This window comes from Tetrao urogallus (assembly GCF_951394365.1).
Source record: "Tetrao urogallus genome assembly, chromosome: 1".
Taxonomy (NCBI): Eukaryota; Metazoa; Chordata; class Aves; order Galliformes; family Phasianidae; genus Tetrao; species Tetrao urogallus.
The window spans coordinates 89,062,477-89,077,249 of record NC_136813.1 but is presented as its reverse complement, the minus strand read 5'-3'; positions in this window follow the sequence as shown (position 1 = coordinate 89,077,249).

The following is a 14,773-nucleotide window of genomic DNA, read 5'->3' as shown; positions in this document are numbered from 1 at the left end:
CTCTGCGGAGTTCTTAGCAGCAAATAATGACAGAAATTGTTCTTGTGGGAAAGCTCAGCTTCTCAGAGGTAGGCTAATCACAGCAGGATTCATACGTCCTTGGGTATGATTGTTGACAGATCTCTTTATATATGATTGCTGACTTGATTTCATCCATACTGATGCCAATTTGGAAGATATGATTGTAGAAAATTACCTTAGGTCAGATGATTAGGAATTAATTCAGTTCTCTTAATAAGATTCTTGATTTAAAAAGGAAAATTTTCAAAAAGTTAGGGAACTAGTGATTCAAGCCGTCTGGACTGAGCAGTTCATACCCCAACATGCAAAGTCTAAAATTTGCCTAAGTCATAGGTGCTAGCAAAATGGATGGGGGCATGGAAGCATAGTGCAGAAAAAAGCAACATTCATTCCCGTGCAAATAACCACATAAAATGTGTTGAATGAAAAGTGAGGCCCATCAGCAAGGAAAAGTACATCTTACAGGTAGTAAGTGTATGCACAGAAAGAAAATGGTCATTAACCAGGACGTTTTAGATCTTTCAAAAGAGATAGAAAGAGTAAATTAACGTTCTTCAGTTATATAAATAAAAAGAGAACAAAAAAGAAGAAGCGAGGACACTATTCAGTGAGGGCAACTTAGAGATTACAGCTACAGTAAGAAGTTGCCTGCAAACTTAGTGAATGTTGTACCTCATGTTTCAGTGAGGACACAAAGTGTGTTGGCAAGAGCAGGATGACAAACAGGAGTGGAAAAAGGTGGAATTGGAAGTGGTCACATATGAAATGGAACCAGCTCACAGAATTCATGGCCTTTAAGAGGGGGAACTGGCAATTCTCCATCTTCATTTCTGAAAGAATTTGCCTGTGAAATTGCAGGTCTGCAGCATAGATCTGTAATGACTCTTTTGTGCTCAACTAGAGCCATTGGACTGGGGATCTGCAAATGTAGTTCCTATATTTGAGAAAGGCAAAAGGCAGCCAGGTAACCACAGGTCTGTTAATCTGATCTGAGCATCTGAACTGAAGCTTTATGTGTTATTGGTGAGTTAAAGATAGCAGTAAATGGAAAATGGAATGAAAAAGTCAATAAGAATTTACCAGCGTTAAATCACTCCAGACTAATATCTTTTTCCTTGACAACAACTGGTTTTGCAGACTATAGAAAAGTAGCAGAATTCATTTATCTGGACTTCAGGAGGCAGGCACTTGATAGTGTGTTTTATGGGAAAATTAGTTAAAATAGTGAAAATGGAGAAGAGCATACAACTGCCAAATCATGTAGGAGACAGGCATACTTGCACAGAGTGCATCCAGACTGGGGAGTACTGTGTACTAATATAAATTTCTCTGGGTGCCAGAGGATAGTAGGAAGCAGCAATGATGTGAGGCTGGTGCTGCCCTCCTCTTCTTTCCAGCATTTCTGAAGCAGCAGAACAAGTGTATTTGGGTGGAATCTTGTGTTTCTTAAACACGTAGAGGGGAAAAGGCAACACAACCTTCTGCAAGAGGAAGCTGGCATTTGTGAGGAGTTTACAGCAAGCATAATTTTGATGCTATCACATATTTCCAAAGGAGGTGGTATAAATGCAGAAAGCATTCTATTACCCAGAAATGGTAAAAATCCAAAGTTCTACGTGTTCATCATTAACTGGTGAGATGCTGGTAAGTTTGCATCCTTTGCCTTTCAGTGTAGCTGCTCAACATGGCTTGCTCTGCCAACACCACCTGTGAATGCACAGCTGATCAAGCTCAAAGCTAAGCTGAGATCCTGAATATATTTGGTGCTACAGCCAAAAGGTCAGTGCTCAGTTTATTTCCACTCCCCAGATCATCTCACCAGATATCTCTTGTAACTCCCCAGCCAGATAACTGTTTGTTGTAAGCCTGTTTTTGGCTTAGCTGGGGCCGTTTGTCTGAAGCCAGTAATTCATAAAGGGAACAAGCAGACAAGTAAATAGTAGAGAGGTAATAATAAATAATACAGCTTCTGGGGAGAAGAGATCTAAGAGGAAAATAGGGTAAAAGAGAGCAACTCCCATTCCTGTGGTCATCACCGCTGGCTCTCATGGTGGAGAACACCCGAGGTTTAAACTACAGCTGAATTATACCATCTTTTGCTGAGCACTGCCTTGAAATATTTAGGGAACTCTAACTGCACATAGGAATTCTGCCTCCTTAATCCAGTCTTAACTCCTTAGACAGGGAAATTAGCATGAAAGCCTAATAATCATGTCTAGGATCAAGAGAGACAGACAGGTATTGTTTTATATTCACATTCTAGCAGCATTAGTAAGCAAGCACAGGGGAAAAACAGTTCTGTGTTGCAATGCATAAGGATTTTGGCAGGAGGAATAAATACTGAAAGCTCTGCTTGTAATTAACTAAGCTGTATCTGCAGCTTGTAGCATTGTCCAGAAGAATTCCCATTGCTCCAATTGAAGGTGCTTCAAAGTCCATTGCAAAGAACACACTACTGAAAAGTTTTGCCAGCAAGGTCTTTAATTATGGCTTTGTTATACATTTAATTTATAGATGAAAGGACTGCTATTCTGTTTGGCTGTTAAAATCATATACGTTGCAAGTTGTTAAATAGGCTTCTCGCTTTTTGTTAATTCCCAAATATGTCAAGAAAGTCATTTAATATAATGCATGTGGTGCTTTTTTTTTTCTTTTAAAGTTAGATTTAATTGGACATGTACTGCAGTGAAGCAGAAATAGTGGCATGCATTTAGAATTAAATACTTCAGGATGTGATTTTAGATTCAGTTTCTAACTGAAGCATCTGAAAGAGGCAGAGTTTACTTAGAACCACTGCGGGTGCTTTATCCTGCTTTGGATTACAGTAGCCTCTATGATCATTGTAACCCAAAGAGAACAGTAGACTTTTTTTCTCAGTCAGAATGTGACTTAATGCTGTACCTAAGCACTCCCCAGCGAAGTCAAAGGGAGACCCATCTCAAGGCTGGACTCTGCCACTGCTTCCATGCCAAGACTTGTGCTGGTACAAAAGTCTCACACCAAAAAGATCCATATGAAATGCAAGAGTAAAACTTTTTTTTTCCTGAATAAGAAAAAGGATGAACCTATACATTTCTTCCCTCATCTTTCTTTAGAGGGTGCTGCCCTTGTAAAGCAGTCGTGTCAACAAATCAGAGACCTTGGATCATCACAAAGAATTCAGTAGATCCCAGTCAAGAGCATATACCCCTGGTGGCATCAGACAGTTAAATGTTAAGCACCTGCAGAAATGCTCTGTGGGCTCCGCCTCCATTTTCCATCATCTTCTTTTCCCTTGCAGACCTACATTTTAGCTAATTTTCATAGATGGTGTGAAGAGATTCATAGGCAATGCTGTGGCTTTGGATTTTCTCTTCATGCTGTGTAAGAGCATAGCTGTGTGATCAGAAACTGATGCCTAAGTTACTTTTTCCCTTTGGCGCGGGTGCTGGCATCTGGAAGGGCAAGCATCAGGGCTGGCAAGGCAAGGGCAGCCCTGATGCTTGCCAGCTCATCCCTGTCCATGCACGTGTAAGCAGCCCCGCTCCCCTCTAGGAAATCCAGTAGATGTTTGAACCACTTGCTCAGAAATGGGTTTATAGAATCATAGAATCACAGAATGGTTTGGGTTGGAAGGGATCTCAAAGCCCATGCTGCCCCAACCCCTGCTGTGGGCAGGGCTGCCCTCCACCAGCTCAGGCTGTCCAGAGCTTCATCCAGCCTGGCCTTAAGCGCTTCTAGGGATGGGGCATCCATGCATGGGACACCCATCACCAGTCACACTTCCCAACCTCTGATGAAGCAATGCCATCAAATGCCTTATGATGATGAGATTTGCCATCTGCAAAAAGAAGGCCATTGGGCAGCCCAATGATCTCTCAAGTCGGGAAACTCCAAGTGCTGAAAATGCCACACTAGTGGCTGGGCTTGGTCATTAACTGGGGCTCTCATACTGGATTAGCAACAGTGCTCACCAGGCGAGGAAAGAGAAAACCAGAAATAAGTCACCTGCTTCATTAACCAGAGCCAGAGCAGATTAAAGATTACTTTTTCCAAAGAATACACATTAACAAACTGCCGCAAATATTATTCATAAACAGTTGGCAAATGTGTGTTAAGTAATTTGCAACTTCCTTGCAGACATTTTCTGAGCAGAAAATGAGTCCACATTCACAAAATAATTCACTACAAATGATTCACCACCCTTATAAATTATCTAATCGTTGATCTCTTTTTCCAAACAGAATGGATGAATTTCTGTAGTTTGTTTTCAGTGTCTATCCCAGAAACTTCATTCTTTTCCAGCTTTTTTATCCCTCATTTGGTTTCTATTACATTTTTCTTGCCTCCTATCTAATATTAATGAGAACAGTTTTCTTCCTGACTTACTCCCTTCCAGCGAAGGCCTCCTTAATTGTTGTCTCCTGTTTGCTAAAGTGACTTTCTGGGTCCTGAGTATTGCACAGTCTTTGCTGGTTCACCTCAACCCTCTTCATTTGCATTCTTAGTCCTCAAGGTCTCAGCAGAGACTCTCTATGCTGCTGAGCAGTATGCTTTCAGCCACTTGCACACCCACCTACACCTTGCATCTCGTTTTCTCCTTTTTGAATGCCACAAAACCACCCTTTTACCATTTACCATCCACTCAGTGCGCAGACAGCTGAATAAGTCCTTTGGGACACATGTCACCAACTGCTGTCACCATTCACAGAGCATGGGTTGTGGATTGGGACATTAAGGTCTAGTGTTTGCACTGGATAGGAGCAGCCAGAGGGACAAACACTGGGGCAGGCACACATCCTTGCCATTCTGGAGCTGACAGCCAAAGGCAGTGAGACACCCTGGATGAATTACTGCTGTCAGTTGTGGTCATTCTTGGGCGTGAACTAGGCTTCTTCAAAAATGTACTCTAGTGTTGGAAAGTTTGCCCATGACTATCCTCAAGCTAAGCTGAGCACAGACACTGGGATGCCTTAGGATACTTTAAAGGAAATTTAGACTGGATAGAAGAAAAATGTTTTTTACAATAAGAGTGGTGAGGCACTGGAAAAGGTTTTCCAGAGAAATGGTGAATGCCCCATCCCTGTAGACACTCAAAGTCAGACTGGACGGAGCTCTGAGCACCTGATGGAGCTGTGGGTGTCCCTGCTCATTGCAGGGGAGTTGGACTAGATGACCTTTAAAGGCCCCTTCCAACCATGGGGTCTATGATTCTATGCCAATCATACAGCATCTCTATCTTTATCCCCTGCTACTCCTCTGAATTGGACTTGCTTTAAAGGACTGAGACATTTTCCACCACGGCTGCTAAGTGACATGAGGTGCCACTTTCTTGTTAGCTAAAAGCAACATTGTTGTGAATAAGGGTTTTCCAGTGATGCAGAAACACCACATTAAAATCTGTGCATGCTCAGATGTACCGCTTTGCGGTACAGGTGGCAAGGCTTTCTCAGCTGCATCCTTGCACAGCAGACCGGATTTTTCAGTCTTGCTGGTTAGTCATTTGCTCCTCAGCAAAATGAGTGTAGAGCACTGCAAGATCAGAGTGGCTCAGTCCTGTGTTCACTTCTCAAATGAGTAAATGGCTGAGCACTGAGCAGAGCCATCAAATCCAACCTCGGGCAAAATTTTCTAAGCTACAGAGAGCTGGAAGAGTCCACAGACCAACTTCTGAGGCAGCAGCATGGTTTGAAATAGCACACTCAAGGCATGGTACTGCTTTGTAGCTGCAACCTTCTGTGCACAGCTGCAGTGCCAAACCTGGCTGCCAAGCCAAGTAGTTCCATTCCTGCTCCTGGCCAACATGCATAGTTAGCCACCCTCTCTGTGGCCATTTGTTTCTTACTGTCTGCCAAGCCAGGAGGCCAGTGCTTGCAATGATATCTTAAAAAGCCCCTTTTACTTATTTGGATTTTTTTTAAGGAAGAATCCACTTGCATTTAGTTCATAAACAGTGAGAAAACCTAACAAACTGAAATGTAGAAGTTGCACTGACTTCCTCTCAAATTATCAATTATCTATGGTTCTGGAACAGAAACACTCTGTTGTTCTGGCAGTAGACTTTGTATAAATGTGAAACAAAATTGCAAGCAATAGAAGGGAGTGACTGTTAGCTTAACCACATCTTCTCTAAATTGGTGACACAAGCCAGGGTCCTAAAAATAAACATTGTAATTGTGGTTTTGGTTTCAGAGCCATAGCACAGTAAATGGCTTTTGTGCATTTAAAGGGGAAAAAAAATCTCTCCTTCCAAAATAATGAGGAAAACCTCTCACACTTTCATAGGTTAAGCAATTCCAGCCTAGATAGATGCAGCTGTGATACAAAAAATTGACTGTTGTGATGGAAAGATTCGTTGAAACTTACAGACAGCCAAGGCAGCAAGCTGTGCTTGCTGCTGATGACCACAGAGGAATTGCTCTAGCAGCGCCATGAGGATGAAAGTGATGTTCTGGTCCCTGCTGAGCACAGCACTGAACTCAATATACCACGATATGCATGCTGAGGTTCCTCTTGTGCTAGGCCAGAGCAGAGGAGCTTCCAGAAACCAACTCTGATGCAGTCTGCAGACACATAGTATGCCTTTCTGTTACTTGTATCTCTACTGAGTTGTTAATTAGTCTGCACACATCAACAACTGGTTTACAACTGAGTTATTTTCCGGATGACAAACAGATACCGTTCTCTGCTAAAATACCCTGGAAAGTGTTGGGGATAGGAGTGAACCTGTACCACTGTTGAAGTCCCCAGTGGTGAGCCACTGTAGTATGAAAGGTAAGCTTGCCTTGTGGTGCAGAGCTTTCCATGCACTGTGTATGTGTCCCAGCTCTGCAGCAGAGAGGAAGGAGTAGGACAGGTTGAGTTCACAGCAACCAACTCTTAATTAAGTTGAGCTGTTCTGTTTCATTAGAGAATTTTCACATTTTTAAACGAAGGTGATGCTTGTTCTTACCCTCTTTGCTTTTATGCATCCGAAGGAGCAGACAGTGTATTAAAACAGAAAGAAAGAAAAGAAACCTATTGTTTCCTCTGAACAGGATGCTTTCAATTAAGAAATGTCAATTCTTTTCATTTTGGTCACTACACCCATTTTGTTTCTGTTTTTTTGCCAAGAAAATGTCACTTGGGAAAATTTCCAGCAAGGCTAACTCTAGATGGAGTAACAAGATTGAAGACTATCTATACCTATATATATACATCAATATTGATATAGATATGGACTTTTTTTTTTTTTTTTTCCAAATGCATTTTTAAACAACAAGGCAGCCCTGATAAATGGATTTTACCTTATCCCACTAATAGCGTGGATTAGGGAACTTGTAGTGTTCAAGAAGACTAGGCAGATGAGTCAACCAGAACAGACTGTGTGGTGACTTCAGCTGTCCATGTACATGTTGGGTTAATTCTAGGGGAAATTTGATATATCTAGAAGAGTTGCTACATAGAAAAATTGTTTCTATGGCACAGCAAGTTTTGGCTTTATAAGCAGTTCCAGTTAAGTCAAAAATGATTTAACCACAGAATAGTTCAGTACTACCTCAGGAAGGGAAGAATCAAACCCCAAAACTACATTAGTAGCAGCGAACTTCGAGCAGGGGGATTTCTAAAAATGGAGGAAGCTGTTGAGAAAGACCCTAATGTCAAAAACAGGGAAACTAAAATCCTCAGACTCAGCAGGGTGAGTGCATGCCCTGCACAGCCCATAAGAGAAGGTATGTGGCTAAATTGAAAAGGAAGCAATGGACAAAAAATAAAACAAGACACATGGGATTAAATGGCAGAGTTCAAGAGGTTATGCTAACTGTGCTGGTATGCAGCAGAATATGGAAATCTGAAGCTAGTGCAGCTGACAGAAAAAGCATAAACAAACAGGTAAGTTCTAAAGATAGAAGGGAGAGGAACTGAGTCAGGGGGGTGAAGAGAGAAAGCAAAAAGAAAAATATTCAACAAATCTGTACAAAATTAAAAATGTATTTACATGTGTTAAAAACTGAAGTCAAAGCAGTGTTCTGACTGTTCACTGGGAAGTCACTGAACTAATTCAGGTTAATAAAGACACTGAAGAGAAGATTTTGCTACCACATTTTCTTGAATCTGTCTTCATCAGAGAATTCAGTGGAGAAATACCCACCTTAGGGCTGCTCTTTCCGGATACAGAAGATGATGCTTTGTCACAGTTTGTCAGCAATGGAAATAACAGGACCAAGAGAACAGAAATACTTAAGAATGAGTGACACAATAGTGCTTCTCTGTCTCCTCTTATGAAGCTAATTATCTCCAAGAGCAAATCAGCAAATACAGCAAATCAAAACCAGCATTTCCTTTTCTCTGTTAAAGAGGCACCACTGGAGATGTGTATCATGGTCTTGAGGTATCACCAAGCCTAATAGATCTCATCTTGAAAAAAATTGGCCTCTTACACTGAGATAATTAATCTGAATCAGTATGTGAATATAAGGAGGGGAATTCTGTTAACTTCATATCCTTCGGAGCATGCACCAGTGACTAATCGACATGAGTAGAAAGGAAGTTTCCATATGTACAGATAATGCTATAAATAATGTCTACAGGACTTGGTGTACTAGGTTCTTAGTGCTACCATTGTTAAATACAGGATAGAGCAGAAAAAAACACTGCTGCTCTAATGCAGATCTGTAAAATTCCTGTGCACCTAAAGGAAAACTTGAGATGTATACTGAAATCATTGTTTTCTAAGTGATAATACTGCTTCTGTCTCTCCACCAAACATGAATTTTGTGGAGGCTTGCAGAACAAATAGCAAAGTATTCCAGAGCACTTCTATGGTGTTTTCCAAGCTGCATCTGTGCCTGCTGAAGGTGCCTGGTGCAAACTGCTCTGTTCAGCACAGATATATTACCTGAACTCTCCACTAATTTCTTTATGTGCTTAATGAAAATAAAACTTGACTAGACAAGAGATGGTAAAACCTTCTAGCAACAAGCACTCAGAAAGAAGAGATTTCTAATTTCTCAGCACCACATTTACCCATTACAGAGATACTGTTTGCTGACCTCTGACACACAATAAGAGTGCTCCTGACATTCTCTTTTAATTAGAAGCACACGGTGGATGCTCTTTGCACTGCATCAGCAAGCTCTCCTATCTGCAAGAGATGTTTTCTAACAGGGACTGTGCTCCATCACCCCTGCCCTGCTTGCTGCTTCATGGCGCTGCACAGTTGGGTATCCAGAGATGGAATTTGTGGGAGTCCATGTGTGGGAGATGCAAAAATGAGCCCTGGAAATATATAGACAAAACAGGATCCAGAACTTCATCCAAGAGAAGCCTCAGGGAGCGGAAGACTTAAATCCTAATGACTAGATCTTCAGCTCCATAGGGCTGGTTTTAAAACCTCAGCCTAAGCTTCAGTCAGCCAACACCAGCTTAGCACTGTGGGTTTCTTTCAACACTCAGGATTAAGTGATAGCAGACTACAGGGGTAAAATAAATAAGTTAAGATGGTGGGTTTCATTTCTCCAGATACTGTGATGAGGCATCTGCGAATCATTGAATCACAGAATCATAAAATCATTAAGGTTGAAAAAGACCACTAAGACCACCCAGTCCAACCACCAGCCCACCCCCACCACACCCACTGCCCACATCCCTCAGTGTCACATCCATACAGCTCTTGAACACCTCCAGGGACAGTGATTCCACCACCTCCCTGGGCAGCCTGTGCCAGTGCAGCACCACTCCTTTTGAGAAGATATTTTTTCTAACATCCAACCTGAACCTCCCCTGGCACAGCTTGAGGCCATTCTCTCTCATTCTATTGCTGTTACCCAGGAGAAGAGGCTGACCCGCACCTCGCCACAACTTCCTTTCAGGTAGTTGTAGGGAGCGATGAGGTCTCCCCTGAGCCTCTTCTTCAGACTGAACAACCCCAGTTTCCTCAGCCACTCCCCATCATACCTGTGCTCCATACCCCTCGCAGCTTTGTTGCCCTTTTCTCTACATGCTCCAGGGCCCCAATGTCTTTCTTGTAGCGAGAGGCCTAATTCAAATTGGGACCTCACCAGTACCAAGAACAGAGGGCAATTAAGAGTTGTTTGTGCTGCAAGATTTTAGGTTTTTTTCTACCAGCGCCATACACTGCATCAGGTCTAATATCACATGAAAAATGCAAAACACTTCGTAATTTCCCCCTGGTTTTTGTCTCTAAGGCTTTCCACTTAAAACTAAACAGCAGTTAAGGAAATCTTAATATTTTCTGTGTGCAATGAAATACTTTAAATACTTCTAGGGTGTCTCTGAGAGCTGTTGAGCTGTTTCTAGCACTTATTTTAACCTCTATGAATTGGAATTCCCAGCAGAGTTACAGCTCCACCACCTAAATTAGACCTTCAGCAGATCCTCTATTCGCAGGCAGAAGCTTCACCTCCCTGCAGCCTGACACGAACCTGTACACATAGAACCATGTGCTCATTGTTTCGCTAAGCGCTGTTTACCTAATTAAGAGGCTCAGTAGTCCCTGGGTAGTTAACAGTGTCATTAGCGGCAGCTCTGACATGAGGAACCATTTGCGCACGTCTGGAGGACTGGGCTGGCTTCTGTCCGCAGAGCCCTGTGGAGCATGGCCCCGGAGAGCTGGCAGCTGCCCACCTGCAGCAAGGACAAGTAATTGGTCCCACGAGGGGCTGCCAGAGGATTGCTGCTCTGCAGCAATATAATGCCAAGCTGCCACAATCCACCGCTGCACACTTGTTTGGAGCTGGGTGCATGATGCCTTGAGGGAGGTTAGGAAAGGGAGTGAGAGCTTTGCAGCTGTCCTCCTCCTCACGGTTCAGCAGAATATCCTCAACTTCAAGTTAAAAATCTTTTAAAACCATATGCATAGGTTAAACAAAAAAATAGGAGAACACAGCAGATTTTTGTTCTCATTTTGACTACCTTCTTTTCCTAGGCAGGAACACTGTTTTTGGCATAATAGAGATGTTCTGCTTCAGCCCATGTGTTGTAGCTTGTTGAGCACAACAGAACTTTCAGTGTGGAGCAGAATCTCCTTCCCTAGAAACCAGAGACCAAGTCACCACCCTGTTCCTGGTCACAGGACTCTCTCTGAGCCTGAGTCAGTGCAGTATGTAGTTTGAGATCTGGCAAGGGTGAGAAGATAAGAGCATTACAGCCTACCTCAGAGAGGCACATATGAGCTGAGGAAAACACAGGTACAAATATTTTCACATTAGAGTTGGTGTGGAAACAAGGTGTTCCAAGTCTTGCTGGGATAGAAGAATACCTCAAACAATGAGGATGAAGAGTTTTATACTGCAAACTTTGAATTATAGAATCATAGAATCATTGCATTTGGAAAAACCACTGAAGATCCTCCAGGCCAACCACCAGTCCATGACTGTGACCACTCTAGACTATGTCCCTCAGTGCCACATTTACCCTTTCCTTGAACAGCTCCAGGGACAGTGACTCCATCACCTCCCAGGGCAGACCTTGCCAGTGCCCCACCACTTTCTGAGAAAAAATATTTCCTAATATGCATCCTGAACTTCCCCAACACAACTTGAGGCCATTACCTCTCATCATATCACTGTTACCTGGGAGAAGAGGGTGACTCCCACCTCATCACAACCTCCTTTCAGGTGGTTTGTAGGGAGCAATGAGATCTTCCCTGAGCCTCCTCTTGGTGTCCAGGCAGATGTAGCACCAGCTGAAGTCCAACAACATCCAGCTGTACAAAAAGCACATCATCAATTACTTATTCTGCATATAGTGGCACAATTTACAGACATACTAAACCACAGAGTGTTTTAATGATTATGTGGGGCTGTGAGGGGAAGAAAAAATGAAGAGGAAAGGGTGTGGGCTTTTAAAATCAATATGGCTATTAGAAGACAAATACAATTTTAAAAGGAATTGTTCATTTATCACCATTAATAGACTAACATTCAGTTTGTGATCCCTCGATTCATGTAAGTCATGGTTTGATTATGTTTCATGACATTACAGAGAAAACCAAATTTTTGATGACTACTGAATTCTGGAATAAAAAAGTCAAATTTTATTTCTAACAGATATTCTGTATATTAATTATTTTCAGATCTGGATACATAAGCCAGAAATCCAAAAAAAATCTTATAAAACACTTTACAAAAAAGCAAGAGCTGCTTATAAACAGATCACGTATGGATTACTAACACTTTCCTTCAAAATAGTCAAGCCAAGTGGAACAGTTGGCTTTGTGAGTTCAGAGCAGTCCTAAACAAAATAGACATTTAACAAAGCAGGCAAAACTGTCTGGTGTGAAGATGTGACAGGGTTTCTATGGCTGGAAAGCTGAGAAAATCTTCAGAGCAGCTCTAATATTAAGTAATTTACAAAAAAAAAAAAAAAAAAAAAAAGAGAAAATGAATGAGTGGAAAGGTCCATAAGGGTCAGATTTAAAGGAGTTTATTTAATGAAAATCTTGCATATTTCCATGAAGGGCAGTCTAGTAGGAACAAACCATTTTTTTAATACAAGTCATACACATTTTAAAAAGCAAGCAGTTTTTGCTGTGATATTGTTGACGTCCATAGGAAACCACCTGGAAAGCCCCCACACAAACTGAAATATTCAGAACTTTAGTTTTTAATCTTAGTTTGATTTTAAGCTCCTATTTTCCACGAATATACATGGAGATTTGAAGATCTTGAAAACAAGAGAGGAAACAGAACACTGAAACCAGAGAGGATGAGTTGGGCCGGGGACAAACTGATGTCCAGCATTCGAGCATCAGCTGAAAAGTGTGAAAATGACTTTTGAAGTAACTGCACTTCGTTTGTTCTCCAATGGGCTATAGCAGTGTCTAATGGCTGTTTCCTAACTCAGACATAATGGATTGCTTTTTCTCTCAGTATGAGAGAAGTCGTCCCCATGGGAAGGTCTCCTCTGGGCAGAGTATGTTGAAAATCCCTGTTCTGTTGAAAGAAGGTTTGGTAATCCTAGAATCCCAAGAAGGAGTTTAATGTAAGTGCAAGGAGCGTGGGCCAGAAAGGTCTGCACTGAAGGCATAACAAACACTTCCCATTGACTCAGAGGGGCTATGATCTGTGCAGGACTGTGCCCAGAGATGCTGACCCAGGAAACTGCTCCAGATCATGGAGAAGTCTCCTGCAAATACTAGATACTGGGACAGACACGAGCCTTTTACTGCCCCTGCTTTTAACTTCATTGTTTGCAGAGGGAAAATCAGCACTCGCTGTTTACAACAGTGGATAAAATTCTTCATCGTCACCACCCTGCCTTTTTGCCAGCATTGCCAGAGGTGGGTAGCTGAGCGCAGGGAGTGATTGCTGCAAAGGGAGGACAAACTTCTTGAATTTCTTCCTGAAAACTATAGACAGAATCAAAGCCCAGAGCCCCTCCTGCCTAATTGTCCAATTTTCTTTCTGCAGGTCAGGCTTAAGGAGAAAGTATCTTCATTAGAAAAGAGATACTTTAAGTGTCCTTGAGGATGGTGAGAGAGGAGTGGGAAGATTGTGGAAAGTAGAAAGAAATACTAAAAATAAAGAAGAAACCAGGGACCAGAAATATCCATTTGGTCATGAAAGACTTGTGCTTTAGGTTCTGGTCTGAAGTAGTTCTGGGGAATAAAAATATTTATCATCCAGCATCTTCCACAACTCAAAGGAGTGGGGCCACCCTGCCCATGAAGTTAGCCCTGCGTCACACTCTCATGTCTGAGTGTCTTGCCCTGGCACTTGGAGAACATTGATGCAAACCAGCATGTTCTTGCCCTGAGATGGTGTTTCCATAAACAGGCACCTCCCAACATTCAAAGTCCATGAGGCAGCAGCATATTCCCATCTCTTACCCTACTAGCAACTTGCTGTGCTGGACTACATTGCAGAGGATTGTATCCTGGTATCCCTCATAACTGAGGTCTTGTTTCTCACTTTCAGTGGAGAGAAAAAGCCATATTCCCATGTGCTCGAGTTAAAAGCCCACAATACAATGAGGAAAACTCTCAGCTCAAGGTGCTCTTTTGTACCTGCTTGCTGTGGTAGGAAGCTTCAGGTAGTCACACCATTTGTCAGGGTGCCCTCCTTGTTTCTGGCTTAATTGCCCCAGAAGGTGTTTCAGATATTCCCCACATCCCAACGTCTATAAGGCTTTTACAGTAAAAATCTATGTTTATTTAGTGCCAGCAAAGAAACTTTTATGTTTTACACCAGCCAGAGTGTACTTACATAAGTGATGAGTCCTTTCAAAGACAGAAGCTGACATGTGATATTTGAAGTGTCTGCCAGATCAGCACAATCAGTAGCAGAGAAGATGGCCTAGCACACTTCCATCAGAACTCAGTATATAAAACAGAAGATGGAAAAAAGGCTCATCTCAGTTACAGACTGTTTTTAGACAGCTCTTATGTCTTCACCTAAGTACTCCACTAGGAATTAAAAGTATCTTTATCTCTTCTTGCCAGTTCAACATTTTATCATATTTTCTTATATTTACAACCATTTCACTCTTTCTTTCCTGACAGATGAATAATTCCCACAAGAAAACAAGGGGAACTGAGTAATTACTCAAAGCCAACAGTGAAAGTGATTACATAGACTACACAACTTTTCCTCTAAACTTTTTCATTTCTAATCACTATATGTCATTACTAGCAAACTAACAGCTTCTAAAAATTACTCACGCTCTCCCTTTAATTAATTGTATCACCATGAAAACTAACTTTAAACCTCCTAAAAACAACGAAAGAACAATGGGAGACTTTCTCCCTCGACACCTGTCATAGGGAGCAGGG